General features: G+C 40.7%; 1 protein-coding gene across 3 annotated transcripts in view; it reads right to left on the bottom strand.

Annotated features, from left to right (window-relative positions):
• The window catches only part of MAML3 (mastermind like transcriptional coactivator 3), a 254,080-nt gene that overhangs the window by 202,015 nt on the left and 38,824 nt on the right, over positions 1–13,241 (bottom strand). For 2 of the 3 annotated variants that reach the window (XM_038178922.2, XM_072036764.1), the window contains one exon: positions 2,729–2,849. The gene's annotated coding sequence lies outside the window, so the exon portion shown is untranslated. Of the gene's footprint in view, positions 1–2,728; positions 2,850–8,029; positions 8,178–13,241 lie in introns of those variants that run through there. The other variant, XM_072036763.1, reaches the window with a different exon arrangement.

Genomic DNA, 13,241 nt, shown 5'->3' with positions numbered 1-13,241 from the left:
CTCATTCACCTGAAACAGATGGCAAGTTTAGGTTTGCTGGACAGCCATGGAACCTTTCTTAATGGTTGACACCACATTTGACACCTGATTTTCATGTACAGAGGAATATTGACGGAAGAGGTTACATGCTGCTGTTAGATATTTCACGCCTGAGTTCTTAAAGAATTCTTGGGTGAATTCTTCTGATCCTGGAGACTCATCTATCTTTAGTATCATTACCTCTTTTTAGAGGAATTCTCTGCTGAGTTTCTTGAATGCCCTGAAAGGGTTGGAGAATTCTGGTTGGAGAATTTCCCTGATTTCTTCCACAGTGAACAAGGATGCAGAGAGTTCAGCTTCTCCCCAGTGACTTTGTCCTCCCTAAGAGTTCACTTTATACCATTATCATATCCAGACTCACTGACAACATTTTCCTCTCCTGATGCGCTGGAAGAATGACATTGAACTACTTTTGATTCTTTAAGCAAGCTAGGTTTTGGCCTCATCTGTGGGCCGCCTAATACTATTGTTAATACTGTATCTGTCATTGCTTATGATCCTTTCAGTCTTCTTCATTTAGTTGCGTCTTCAGCTTCTCACCTTCTTTCTAATAGCTTCTCTTTGCAGTTTGGCCATGATAGCTTCTTTTAACTCTCTCATGGATGTCCAGTAAATCACGTGCATTAGCACTGTGCTTCCTGTTTGGTGTCCTGTTCGTAGTCTTCATGATCCCTTCACAGATTTAATTGTCTTGGGCACAACTCTTTGTTTATTCTTGGTAAGTCTCCTCATATTGAAATGAACACAGCAGCAGCTATTTTGGCCTCTGTAGCTCCCGAAAGATACTAAATCCAAGAGTGTTACAGGTATTCTTAAAGAGTGGTTTTAATATTTAGCAAGACACATATATGGATATACACGCATGTATATATATGTGTTCATTATATATAATCACACAAATTGCAATATAGGGCGGATGTGGCTGTTAAACGGGGAAGCAACCGTGAAAGAACGTCTGGTTCTTTGTGGATATAACCAGACACGAGCGAGGGTTCATTTGGATTTGATCTCATTTCAGATTTTGCCTAAAACGAACGCTGATAATAATTAGCATTTATTGCATGCAGCTCTCAAATCCTTCTAAGCATTATTATCCTTCTTTGCAGAGCAATTATGAGCCACAGAACAAAGAAGTGACAAAGACGAGACAGTATCTATGATTCTTCATTTCAATCTGCTACCTATATTGGTATCTCCTTTATTTACCAGGAACCACTAACTTCGCAGACTATTGGAGGTATTGCTTTCAAATCATGCTATCATAATTATAGTTAATTTTACTGTAGTAAGCATGACCAGATGAGGCATTTACATGTTTGTTTTCAGCCTTTTTTGTCTACATGTAACCGGTATTTGTGTTGTAGCAATATAACAAGCATGATTTTCACACAATAGATAATTTAAACTCACTTGTAAGTTGCTTCAGCTTGGTTTACATTTCTTAGCTCAACACAGCACCCTGATCAAGTAAGGTAATGCAGACACAAAGCCCGATGCTCCTATGATGTATGCAGTAAATACCCTGGAGAAATCTAGCACCACAGACCAAGAATACCAAAGCACCACCTTTGCATAAATACACAGTCTATAAACAGCAGCCCTTAAAAGAGGAAGCAAATAACAGCACTTTTAACCTTTCTGTGGTGTAACATGGAAACCTATTATACATATATTTTTGCCTGTTCTTTATCCTATGAGACATGCAACCAATATCAGACATTGCTAATTGTCAGTTAATGCAGGGTCACAGACTTTACCTCCATATAGAAGAAAGAGTTGTACTATAGACTACCCAGTGGGTTGTGTTTTGTCAGCTTTTCCAGCACTCTCACACACTAAATGGAGCTTTATTTAGTAATGCTTTGATACTAAGTCAAGCTTCGCATTGTGTATCATCTCAAGCTGGTATACCCCAGAGTTACTCCATTTAATTCCATCTTACCTGTTTTGTACCAAAATATGGGTTTCTTTGGTGTTTAATAGTGTGATTCCTCTTCAATTACTATGTTAGTTTCACAGCATTCAGTTACTGTATGGATTAGGCACCTTTATGCGCATAAAGACATCTCATGACCCACGAAGATTAATGAAATTGAATACCATAGTTAGGAAAGCATCTAACTTTATGCAGACAGGAAAAAGCCAGGAAGCCACCTGAAGAGGACTATCACTCCATAAATAGCAAGGATACTAAATCAGCAGAATGGATTGTTCTTTTGGAGTCTACATCATTTTGTTACTGACTGAACAGCCCAGTACAATGTATACTAACTATATAGACTTAGTTATTCTTTCATGGTCCTTCAACATAGTTTCATAGCAGTGACACTAAGGAGCCAAAAACTGGATACAGTTTCCCCATTTTTCTGCATCAGGACTCAAAAAGAGAACTGTCATCTCTCCCACGTTGCCTGGTGCAGTAACTTAATTGGAGTTAGACGTCCAAGACACTGTAACAATAGAAGTTTGGTACTCTACCAATATTTAAAATTCCCTTACAGACATTGCTAATTTACTGACTCTTAGCTCTGCTGAATCAGCATCTCTGACAGCAACGTCTCCCCTTAATTACTGGCAGAAAGCAGTGCCTCCGCAAGGGCAAATTCAACAAAGAGCAGGATTATGGTAGACTGACAGTAGCTGTATCAACTCCTATACAATCATTTTAAAATTATCTAAAATCACTAACCTTTCACTTCTGGAGCACAAGGTTCAATTCTCTGTTTAGCCATGCATGAAAATGAGTTCAGCAATCTTGTGTCAGCCTCCACAGAATCATTCATGTAATTTGCCGTGATTGGCAGATTTTGCTGTGAAGAAAGAATGGACGTGAATTAAAAAAAAAAAAAAAAAAGAGTTTTTGTCAGGTTGAAAAATCAAATGTCAATAATCTGAACGTCAGAATCACTGAAAGCAAATTCAAATTTGAAAGTCTGGACCTTTGTGCAACCTGCACATAGACAGAACCAAGGAGGAACAGAACATAGGATCTACTGTAAGCACCGTGTAGGTAAGCATGGCATCAATGGAGCGAGCACTCACTGAAACAGTCTTGTGAGTAGGATGGTTGCATACCAATGGACTGACTGCTCCTGACCTCTACTTCTCAGACTTAATGATGTCTTCTTATCCACAGGAGGTGCTCTCGTTACTGTCCACACGGTATAGGTAGTACAGGTGGACTGTTTTGTGCCTCAAAACACGCCCTATGTTTTGGGAATTGTTATTGATTGCTATGAGTTCTGGAGCACTCTTCAGAATCAAAAAGCTAACAGTCTGTTTCTGGACAGTGAGGAAAGCCCTGAGTCCCTTTGCCATGAAGGAACATTTCCCAAACAATAAGGAATACAAATAAAAGCCTATGAACAAACATGAAAGGGAAAAAAAAATAGAAAAGGATAAAAACAAGAGTGAGAGAGAGGTAAGAATGACAACCCTTTGTCTGTCAATTCTCTCCTCACTTGCTTTGAGTGGCTACTTTTAGACCCAAAATTGAACCTCCCATATGAAATGAACCAAGGTGAAATTCAAAGGACTTCCTCATTAAGGTAAATGGATAGGACTCCATTTGTACATATAACTGCTCTGTCATTAGCTTTTTCACCTTATGCATCATTCAATTTCTTTTCTTTCCTTTGACAAATACTGACCTTTGCATAGTTAGAAGCCTTTGAAAGTAACTATACAATGATGCACTGTCACTTCAAAGCATAAACAAATCTGAAAAAAAGATGGTATCTTTTCTCTCATTACCCAAATAGTGACACATGCCTGATGAAGATGTTTCTTGTATTGTACGCGCTTTCAAGAAGAAATCACGTCCATGTATCTGCGCATAACATCTACTACAAAGGGATACCAATCCTGGCTGGAGCCCTGTGCATTACTGTAATATAAATACTGCAAAGCTCACTTATACCTATCACCTACTGCTGTCTAAACTAAAGAGCCAAAGTGAAGAAGAAGAGAGGGAAACACAAGAGGTTGACTGGTTTCACGTAAATATTAACCACAACCCTTTCTGTAAGATTTAACTGGCTCACTTTAATGAAAGCAGTAACAGCACGCATACAGCAGACATTAACAAAGGTGAAGTCTAAACACCCATCACCTCTGCAGCTCTTCAGATTATATTTAGCCCTCCACGGTCACATTAAGAACCCTGCAAACAAAACTCCATCAAAGCTAACCATCTTTGTTATGCAGCAAGGAAACTGTTTCTGTTTCCAACAAATGACTGGCAAAACCTTGCATGAAATCCTGTCAGATTCACAGCTTAAATCAACCTGTTGTATACTGAATCTAATGCACAGCAACTTGCTGTCTTGCATAATGGTACTCTACATTTAGACCTTTAAAAAGGACACTGAGCTGTGATTTGTATTCAGCTGTATTTTTAAAAGATGTCAATTACACTTTTCCCTGCTCTTGGATGTGCCTTCCACATCCCAGGCTATGGAGTTAGGTTGGTGCATGTTTCCCTCATTGGGCTCTCGGATGATGCAGTCTGCTTTTGGTGGCCACTGCCACCAGGAATGAGATGCCTGGCCATACCCCTACGTTGTAACATAAATGCAATCTTTTAGCCCGCTTCCCATTTTCCTCAACACTACTTCTCAAACACTCATTTAACAAAATAAGGAAATAAACAAAGCAAAAATAATGACAGCAAAGCCTAATTTAACCGTCCTCTGGCTAAGTCTGCCAGGCACATTAGAACTTGATCCACCATAGTCTTATTTAAAAATGGGTGGCTGAAAGGTGCCTCAGGATTTATAAAAAGAAAACAGATTGTCTCTGAGGCTGATGCCAAATAACTCATTGCCTGAGTTATCACTCTTCAATCAAAAAGTATATGAAGAAACTACATAAGTCATTTAGACAGCAATCACCATGGAGTTATGCTGGCCTCTCATGTCAGTGATGAAACAGCCAAATTCCCTGACAGTGGTGAGTTATTCCTTTTATCACTGGCAGAGCTGCCAAAAGAATCATCAAGGCTACAGGCATGGAAAACGTGAGGGCCTCTCCAAATTCAAGCGATAAAAACACAGCGTGCTTTATTACTTTATTTTAATCTTTATCATTTCAGTTTTTTAAAAAATAACCGTGTTAAACATAATGACATGATTACTTTAAACTCAGTATTTAATTTCTCTAAGTAGGCCTCCTATAGACCATGGCCTTTGCGACTCCGTCCCCACTGCCGCCTGCCCCATCTCTCTCATAACTAAGCACGTATCTTTTAGCCCCGACAAAGCCAGTATAAAACACTGGGTGTTTTATTACTAATGATAATTCAGTCACTTTGGAGGTGGATTTTCTCTCTCTAGTTAGAGTAATGACTTAGTACAGGAAATCGATAATTTTTTGTTGCACTCTGACATTGCCAGAAAGAAGTGACATAGCAGAAGCGAGAGTACAGGTGTTTACAAATCTCTCTACCTACCCTGACTGCCTTTACAAATCCTAAATGAAGTAAGAGCACACTAATTCTCTTGTATAGTTTCAAATACTTGTTTTAAAACCCAAGCAGGTACTGAAAGAAAGCAGGGTTTGTGGGCCTGATTTCAATTTGAGCAGAATTTCAGTTAATAACGTTGCACACATAAACCCTCTTTTAACAGTCCATAATATTAAACTGAAGACAGGATTGCTAAAGAACTTTGTTATTCTTTCTCCCTATTAAATCAGCATTACAGACTTTCAACAGATGTCTTTAATAGACATTGTTATTAAAAAAAGTATTACATAAAATAAATTCAGACCATTTCTCCACCAGTATTATTTCTCCTGCCATTAAGAGAATCTCTCCTGCATCTTCAATTATTACATTTACCCCTAAACAAAACTCATCCACAGACTTTATAAACCTCTGTCAGCATTCATGCTACTCCTTATACTTAAAAATCTGTCACTGCTTCCATTTAGAGTAACTTTTTTTTAGCAGTTTTAAAAGCCCTAAGAATGTGCTCTAGTAGAAAAGTTTCAGCCCAGAAGCACTTTTTTTTTTTTTTTTTTTTTTTTTTTTTTAAAGTGGCAAAAAAGTCCCACTTCTTTTTAAGTTCTTGGGTGCCAAAGAGGTTTTGTAGTTTCGGAGGTTTTTTTTGCTAACTCAGAAAGAATGTAAGTTGTGTGTTAATTTCTTTCAACATATCAGCTAGTAAATATGTACCTTTTCATTTTTACTGTCTGGGAAATGTTATTAAAAGCAATTTTTTCATGGCAAAACCAAAACCAAACAAACCAACTCCACCAGCAAACAGGTGATGCCTCTGGGTCAAACTGTCCATAATACTATATGCCTGAGCTAAGTACCAAGAAGGCACGCTATGGCCCTCCCATAAAATAATGCTTGTTGCTCTGCTATGCAGATACAGTTATCTCCAGCAATTAGACTACTGATTCAGCTAAGTCAATACAGATTTACAAGCTACAGATTGTCTCTCTTTACCTCTCACCTCCACAAGTAACCTTGACTACACAAACTGGGAGATGTTTGATGTTTCTGAGTTCCCGGGTCTTGACCAAATCTGGACTCAATGTTGATGTCAGCCTGCTCCCTCTACAGGCTCGTTTCCACAGAAACCTAATGCATGCTCAGATGGGAATAGCAGCAAGTTTTTGGGCAGGCTAATTAGGAGACAGGATCTAGCACAACCTTAAGAAATATCTAGGGACACAATGGGCTTTGGAGTTAGGCTTCTTCTGGAAGCCTACTTCTCCGGAGCAATTCTACTGAAAGCTGTGAAGTTATTCTTGTGTGTTGACACATATCTATAACTGAGTAAATTAAAGCAGACTTTGGGCTCTCAGCAGTACAAAATACTCATTCTTACATATTCTATGAGCGAAAGTGCAAAACAATGTCACAATAGCTAGGCACTATGATGGTTCAGTCTACCTCCTGACCACAGACCCCTGCACTCACCACAAACCTCTAAAGTCAGCTCAAGTTGTAACTCCCCACTTGCCTCACAAGTGTCCAGCAGGGCTCAATGCATTAGAAACTAGGAGGCATGCAATAACTGTGAACTGGAAATACCATGACACACAGTTTTGTGTATGTGCTCAATGGTGGAATACAAGAAGATGCCTGAAAGCACATCCAGAAGTACTTAGAGCTTTGCCTTAAAGGTCTGAGGACAGCTTAACTAGCTTTGAAGAGCATCACGCCTCTATGAATCTGATCTCAAGTGTTGTGTGAATTGCTCGTGCAATACAGGGCCTTTAGAAGGTTGGTCGCTGTCTGTCTGTCATGCAAATCCTTACAGAGATGTTCCCAATAGCTTTAATATCACAACTTTTTCCCAGCAGTGGACTCTTACAGCTACTGAAAAGAACAGTTTAAGATAATCATTAAGGGTTACACGATGAAACTGGAGCAGTTGAGCTTGTTTCATAGGTACCAGATACTGGTACTTCCTCACAAGCAGTTGGGTCACCAGCTCCAAGTCATAACTGCACAGCAGTCATTGTTTTCAGTCAAGCTACTAGAGCTACAGGCTCCACAAAAACAGCCTTTTTATGGTAATCATTACTTACGTTAAAATGTCAAGGTCTTTAAAAACTGGCAAGAAATTTTAAAGAAACTGAAAGCTATTTTCTTTAACCTCATAATTCTGTTTGGGGAAAATATCAGTGGGAATTTATAATAAATTATGGAATAAAAAAAATAAAGTTACTCAATATGTCTGTATGAGATAGCTGCATGAAAACATCTCCACAGCAAGATGTTCTTACCTTCTGCTCTTACCTTCACCTGTTACAGGTGGTCCTCTAGGAAGTTTCGGGACCATCAGAGCACCCCAAACCCTTACTGGTACGCCTCCTACACTGCTATGTTTTGGGAAGAAATCCTATGAGCTAATCTTTGCAGATTTATTTTCTGTTGGTGTTTTCCACTGGCTTCTTAGATTATCTGACCTTTCTGCAACAACTGGACAACATAAACACAGAAAAACGGTATGGGAAAATCCATTCCACTTACTGTATAGAACAGCAGCAGTGGACACAGAGCACCTGCAAACAACACGTTAGCTGATCCCTGCAGCCCTGCCTTCTGCCTCCGTGCAGCTGCCCAGCCACACACAGCATCCACACACAGCACTCTGAGGAATGAGGTATGAAGAACAGCACAAGCTTGTCACGGGAATTAAGAACTGCTGATGCACTTATGCAGCACCTGAAACAATCAGACACTTCAAGAGGTAAGATCATTCAGCTGGGTGGCCCCAGGAAGCATCTCCATCTTGGAAACAGAAAAGAAAATTACTGGTCCAAGCTCAGATGTAGACCCAGATATTATCTGGCACAGCAGAAAATCTTGCCCACCTTTACATCTTTTCTCTACTATGCACCTTGGCTGTTTATCTGCTAATGACATAAATCATGGCTGCCTGGAGGGGCCAAAATTTAGAAGGATGCAGCCACAGGCCGAGGAGTTGATGACTGACTCTGACATCTGAGAATAGCTCCAAGTGAGCTGCTGCTTTTCTATCAAGAGCAGGATCAGTTTTTCCCCCCTCTAGGTATACACATTTCATAGCAACACGTTCTGTTGCTATTTAGGATTCACTGGCCACTTCCATTACAAATGTTCTTTTCCTGAGATTTATAACCCACAGCTTTTGTTACAAAGCCCAACGCCAGACAAAACTTGCCTCATTGTGGGTTTCATTGCAAAACCAGGACCATAGCCAGCCTCACACAAATTTTTGCAATTCTTTTGGCGAGCTTGAGACAATTACTAGGTGGCGTTGGAACAATACATACCTTAAGGTCCGGAGTCTGCAAACACTGCTCAACTCCAAAGTTATCTGGCTGTTTAAAAATTAAAAGTAAGGATTCCTCTGCATTCAAAGCGGAATCAGCACTGAATGGAGGGCTGAATCCAATGATTGAAACCAAAGACAATGTTTGTGTGAACCCCAGTGAGAATCAAAATAGCTGCATTTTGCACAGCTCTATTTATAACTCCATAATTTTAAATGGTAAGACCAAAAATAGTCATTGCAATATGTCAGCTCAATGTAATTTTTCTTTCCAAGAGACGTAAATCAGTCTAAACTTTTTTTTTTTTTGGTAGAGTAGTAAAAATAAATAATAAATCTCTTTCCAGATAGTTTTAGAGGGTTTTCTGTTATTAAAGTTTTAGTCCTCTGTGACAGGAGTTCCTGGCATAAGAACGTGCCCATTCCCTCATCTGACTTCACTTAGGGTCTACATCTACCAAGGGACTTTCACAACTATGTATTGATTCAAAAAGGCAGCTAGTTCAAGTGGGGGATAATTAGGTTTTCGCCCTCCCCTCCGCTCTGTGCCACTGTTTTCACTCTCTCCACCTCCATTGTGTCCTTAAAAGCAGCGGATCTGCAGCCAAGCGCTGCACGCTCCCCACAGCCAGCAACTTCCTCTGAAGCTGCAGTGCATAATTACAACCAGCTGCTGGGGCTGCTCGCAGCAGCACAGGCAGCACCTTCCTGCCCAGGCAGCAGCCCCAAATTAAGACTCTTTCTGAGCTGCACTTGGTAGCACCTGGAGGTTCAGCTGCAGTGCAGAATTTTTTCAGTGGAAAGGAGAATCCTTGCTCCTGTGCCAAAGCTCCTGGTAAGGAGTCATCAATGTCACAAGTGGTAATTCCTGCAAAAGGAGCTCCATAAACATGCCATAGGTGATCAGGACTCCTGGGTAGCACATTTGGGTAGCACATCAGCATCAGCCCCATCCACATGCAATGGCTGATAGCAGTACATGGAAATATAACAAGTGCCCAAGTGATTTAGGAGCGTGGTGCAGTCTCAGAATGCATTTCACACTCTGAATGTATAAAAATTAGATAAGAGCACTTTAATTTTCCCCCAGGGTAGAAAAGCAAAGCCAGCACAGTAAATGAAATTGTCATTCCAAAGTCATGATGTTTTTAATGCCATGATAAAGTTACGTAGCTGTACGGGAATCCTGTCAGGTTCGCTGTTTGCACTCTCCCTGTGGGTGTAAGCACACCTCGGACACCCCAGCTTTCATGCTGTATTTTGCTTTAGCACTGGTGTTGCCCGTACAGCACACACACTGACCTTTCTCTGCTTATTATTGCAACACCAGGGCGGCAGGCAGCAAGAGCTGTGCATCCTCCCAACTTCCCTGACCGTAGTTCTGCATGTTGGCTTTGGCACTAAAACAGACTTAAGAAATCACCCTCCTCTGTTTGTCAGGCTGAATGGCTGCAGGTTAAAAAAGTGTTTATCCCGATTCTTTTCACTGATCCCATTCCAGCTGATCCAAATAACACTGGCAAAAGAGGGAAGCAAACGGTGGTAAATTGCAGTAAAAAGAGGAATGAATGAGCAGAAATGAGCAGATGGAAGGAGAGGAGAGTGGTAAACATGAAACCATCTTTACTGTTGGAAAATGCACAAGGAAAAAATGCTCTCAGAGAGCTCAGTTATTGGTAAATCAACTTTTCTCCCTCAAATGCGTCTCTCTATTATACATATTCCACTTCACATGATTTCCAAGTGGCAACAAGAACCCTGGAGCTGTGTGTCAGAGCCTTGAGCAGAGAACACTAACTGGAAGGACTCGTTTACCAAATACAACGTATGCACTACAATCCTTTACGCTGGTCTAACACTTGGTAGAAGAGCTCCAGGTGGCGGCCTGGAAAAGGAGAGGTGCTCCAAAGGGAGGCCGACACTGCTGTCTGCTCTCTGACAGCGCAAACTCCACTGGAAGCAATGACACCCTTTTTGTTGAATGCCGTGACGTAGTCCAAGACCCTGTCAAAATGTGTGAGGTCAGAAACTGCTGTGACCTTTAAGCAGTGGAAACCGGTCATTTTTCAGCCAGGGAGACAAAACTCCTCGTATCACACGTGCTAAACTCAGCATTTGGGGGAGAAAGAGTCACAAACCCATTGCTGGAGAAGAATGTGCATCCTCCCAACTTCTCTGACCGTAGTTCTGCATGTTGGCTTTGCTATATGGTATAGCTACCATATAGCCATAGTGGCTATATGGTAGCTATACTACCACACTGGCTGAAAGTGGGATGAGCCTACCAGGAGACCCTGCCAGAGAAAAAGAAACAAAGCATTTATGGGAAAAGCAACATAAATCAGGGTAAAGATCTGTTACTACTAACTGATGCTTCCTCTCCCTCCTTGTTGGGCAATGGACAAATAAGACTTGTGTCTTCGTGACTGAGCTTCAGAGTAAAGACCAGTAGCAAAAGGACCACGAAGCTCAGGAATGACGACAAGCTGATAATGAAGATGGTCTTACATCTAACAGGAATCCCGCAGTGAGATTCCCCACGTATGATCTGCAGTACTAAAAACAAGAACTGTTTTCTTCAGAAGGATTCAGTTGAACCAGGAAATTTAGAGACTATATATGCCCTACACCCCAGGATTTGAAGTAAGACTTTAAAGTCTACATGAGATGAACTGATCTAAGGCCTAGCTTAAGTTCACTTTTTGGCTAAGAAATCTAAAAGCTGGCCACTGATGTGCCTTCCTGGGGCCATAAGATTGAGCTGCGGAGATGCCAGGCATGCTTGTTTGTCCCGTGCCAAGACAAATACAGGTCAAATCCAGGTGGCTGAGAAAGGGAAAAGGAAGAATATTACTTAGTTATAGCTACCACACAAGTTAGGTCAAAGATCCTCAGGTCTCATTTAAGACAAAGTACAAAACAACAGCACTAAAACACGAAAGGGGAGTGTAGGAAAGTCAGTTCACTGAAAAAGGGATGAAAAACAATAAGGTGGGCTGTGAAAGAGTTACAGTCCGGACTCTGTAAGCTCCATTTTAAGTCAAGGCAACTGGGAAAGGAAAAAAGAATGGAGGAAAGAGAAATGCACACCGCACTAGGCAGGGCACATACACTATCTACAGCAATAGAGGAAGAATAAAATACAAACCCAAGGGATTGAGGTATGCAAAGGTATACAAGGAAGCATACTTGAAAGAACTGGAGGAAGAGGTGCTCTATGCTACACAAGAGCCTGCTTCTTACTGCCATGAAGGCTGTTGTAATTTATGAAAGGCACAGGGTAGTAAGGGGAAAGTGCATGCGCGAACAATGCCACTTTGGCAGCATTTTGTACTCACTGTGACCCGGTGTCAGTGATAAGTAAGGGAAGTGGTGAAGCAGCAGGAGAGGCCATAGAGGCATAAACATACACAGCTGGAGTGCCCACTTCTTTGTTCTGCCTTCTCAATTTCTGATAGCCTCATGAAACTTAATTACTTATTAGCGTTCTTTAAGATTAATCCACATTTCCATTTTTTCCACCATCAAGGCTGGGCTCATACGTCTCAAATAAAATTCTAATCCTGATTTTTCATTCTGAATGTTATCTTCAGCAAGAAAGGGCTCAGCTGACCTTTTAATTTATGGCAATTTGCAGCTCTCAGTGCCTTAGCTATAGGATTTGCTATGGGAAAATTTTTAGGCTCTTAACTATAAATAGCCGTAAAATATAAACAAAAATGTTTGGTTATCATGTCTAGACTCTCACACCACTAACATAAAGCACTGACTGTGCAAACTCAGAGGACCTTGTCACATAATTGTCATACTGTTGGTATCACATCAGTACCTTGCCAACCAAATCACGGACTAGTTGAGGAACCTCTGGAGATTACCTACCCCAAACCCCTGCTCTGAGCCACAAGCTCAGAGCTGCATTCAGTTGGGTTTTGAAAACCTCCAAGGATGGAAACTCCGCAACAGGTCTATGAATACAAGCCTGAAACACAAAAGGTCTCCATTTCAGTTTTTCATACACAAAAATATGTCCCATTTCCATTTTGCTTTCAAAACATTTAAAGTTGCAGATTCATCCTATAGCTGCTTCAGCCAGGACTGTTTGTGTGTTTTACATGTACTCATATATTCTGTATGTTCCTCTGCACAGTAATCACTGGGATTATTTGATAGCAACTAAGTTGTTTTCCAGTTACAAATACACCAACCAAAAACTCCTTCTGTTTTATTTTAGTGTGTGAAACAAGCGAGTCCAACCCCAGCTAAAGTCAAGCTGCAGAACTCTCAGGACCATGAATCAGCCAGCAAACTATCTTTTTGAGAATTTGGTAAAAGCAGCAAAAATGTTATTTTAAGTGTGATATGAACTAGGGAGTTGCTCATTTTTAGCAAAGGAACAAAAGGTAAATTTCTATCAAGATTTATACATGT

The sequence above is a fragment of the Anas platyrhynchos genome, chromosome 4 (genome assembly GCF_047663525.1).
Source record: "Anas platyrhynchos isolate ZD024472 breed Pekin duck chromosome 4, IASCAAS_PekinDuck_T2T, whole genome shotgun sequence".
Classification (NCBI taxonomy): Eukaryota; Metazoa; Chordata; class Aves; order Anseriformes; family Anatidae; genus Anas; species Anas platyrhynchos.
The sequence above is the reverse complement of the archived record's forward strand: the minus strand, read 5'-3'. Positions and strand labels throughout refer to the sequence as shown.